Source organism: Carlito syrichta, unplaced genomic scaffold (assembly GCF_000164805.1).
Source record: "Carlito syrichta isolate Samal-C Ts95f unplaced genomic scaffold, Tarsius_syrichta-2.0.1 Scaffold304566, whole genome shotgun sequence".
NCBI lineage: Eukaryota > Metazoa > Chordata > Mammalia > Primates > Tarsiidae > Carlito > Carlito syrichta.
This window is the reverse complement of record NW_007248662.1, coordinates 128,930-131,075: the sequence shown is the minus strand read 5'-3', so window position 1 is coordinate 131,075 and position 2,146 is coordinate 128,930. Positions and strand designations below refer to the sequence as shown.

At 45.3% G+C, this 2,146-nt stretch overlaps 1 protein-coding gene across 1 annotated transcript in view; it reads right to left on the bottom strand.

Moving 5' to 3' along the window:
• Positions 1–1,089, bottom strand: part of METAP2 (methionyl aminopeptidase 2) — a 26,868-nt gene extending 25,779 nt beyond the window's left edge. Inside the window, 1 exon segment of the mRNA XM_021713474.1 lies at positions 985–1,089. The gene's annotated coding sequence lies outside the window, so the exon portion shown is untranslated.
• Positions 1,090–2,146: the final 1,057 nt, after the last annotated feature.

Sequence of the window (2,146 nt, the reverse complement as noted above, 5' to 3'; positions counted from 1 at the left end):
TGAGCCCAAGGGTTTGAGACCAGCCTGGGCAACATAGTGAGACCTTGTTGCTACAAAAAAATTTTTAAGATTAGCTGGGTATGGTGGCCTGTGCCTGTAGTTCCAGCTACTTATGAGGCTGAGGTGGGAGGATCAACTGAGCCTAGGAGTTCAAAGTTACAATAAGCCAAGATCGCACCACTGCACTCTAGCCTAGGTGAGAGCCAGACTCTGTCTCTAGAAACAAAAATAAAAGACTTGGAATCAGGTGCTAGGTTTAAATTTCTGACTCTACACATATTAGCTGTGTCACATTGGGTAACTCTCATAACCACAAATATCCCTATCTGTAAAATGACGTAAGGTTAAAATGAGACTGCATGTGAACATAACCTGGGAAAATTGCCTACTATATATTAGTTGCTCAATAAATATTAGTTAAATAAACAACCCTAATCTTATTAATATTCACCTCCTACTTAGACTTCTACTGAGCACAATTTTACAAATTGAGATCAGTAGTAACCAAGTAGTGAATTAACGTATCTAACATCTTAAACAGTTGTAATAAACTTGCCTTTTCCTTTCTATCTGTGACATTAAGGCTTTAATAAGTGAATGTCAAAGAATAAACTGTAAGGATTTTGTTTAAAGAACATCACGGTTTCTGGCTAGGCACAGTGGCTCATGCTTGCAATCCCAGCACCTCGGGAGGCATGAAGATTGCACACGTCCAGGAGTTTGAGACCAGTTTGGGCAACATAGCAAACCTCCCGCCTACAAAAATTCAAAAAAACCTGAAGAGCAACAACAATAACAAAAACTAGCTGGGCACGGTGAGCAATCCCGGCTACTCAGAAGAATGAGGAGGAAAGGCGCCTGAGCCTAGGAGGTCGAGGCTGTGCCAAGCGTTCGTCATGCCCCTGCACTCCAGCCTGGGAGCGTGAGACGCTGACGGACAGAAGGACAGTTACGCCTTCTGGCTTTTCTACTCAAAGGCCTTACCTTCATCATCGTCATCTCTCTCTTTCTCTTCCAACACTTGTGTTTCCAGCTGTCTCGCTACCTCATCCACTGAGGGAACTGACTCCTTGCCAGGTTCCTGTTGCCCTGCTGATCAAAAAAAGTCACGTAAATCAAATTGCATACTGACACAACCCACTAGGACATGTTCTAATGGCCTTGGAGAGCTCTTGATTCTTACCTCCTAAGTGATCAGGAAAAAAAATTATTGTGAACAAAACAGAGTCTGTTTTTGTTTTGTTTTGAGTTGGAGTCTTACTCTATCGCTGAGGCTGGAGTGCAGTGGTACGATTATGGTCACCCTAGCGTCGACCTGCTGGGCTCAGGCGAGCCTTCTGCCTCAGCCTTCCAAGTAGCTGGAACTATAGGCGCATGCTACCACACCTGGCTAACTTTTCAATTTTTTTTTTTTATTGTAGAGATGGGGTCTTGCCAAGTTGTCCAGGCTGATATCGAACCCATGGGTTCAGGCAATCCCCTCCCCTCAGCCTCCCAAAGTGCTGGGATTACGGGCTTGAGCCACGGTGCCTGGCCCAGAGTCTGGTTAACAGCAGAAAAAAATCTTCCATATCTATACAATCTTGTTTTTATTAATTCACTCAAAAGATAGCCATCACACATGCTTGCAACTAAAATATGAACGAATATGTGAGTTGGCCCCTATCCTCAAGTAGTTTAACTTTTAAAAGTAGTAGCTTGCCATGCGCAGCGGCTCACGCCTCTAATCCCAGCATTTTGGAGGCAGAGATAGGAGGATTGCACGAGTCCAGGAGTTCAAGACCAGCCTACCCAACATGTTGAGATCCAATTCTATTTTAAAAAATAAAATAGTCAGCAATCAGACTCAACAAACAGTTAAATTACCAGAAGAGTAATAAATGTTGAGGGTCTTCAGAAGAGGAGGATTCACGAGCGAGCTGTCACAATGAGCTGAGTATAACTGAGAAGACTCAGTTATAAGTAGAAATAAGCAGAACGCAAAGTTCTTGAGGCTCTAAGAACAGGAGCAGGCCCTTCTCTGGAAGCGACAGACATGCACTGCGAAACGGCAGCCGCAGGCAGCTGGCACGGAGGTGCGTCCTGGTCACCGAGGGGGCCGGTGCGGAGAAACACGCGGGGCCGGCCGGCGGGACGCTCGCGGGAC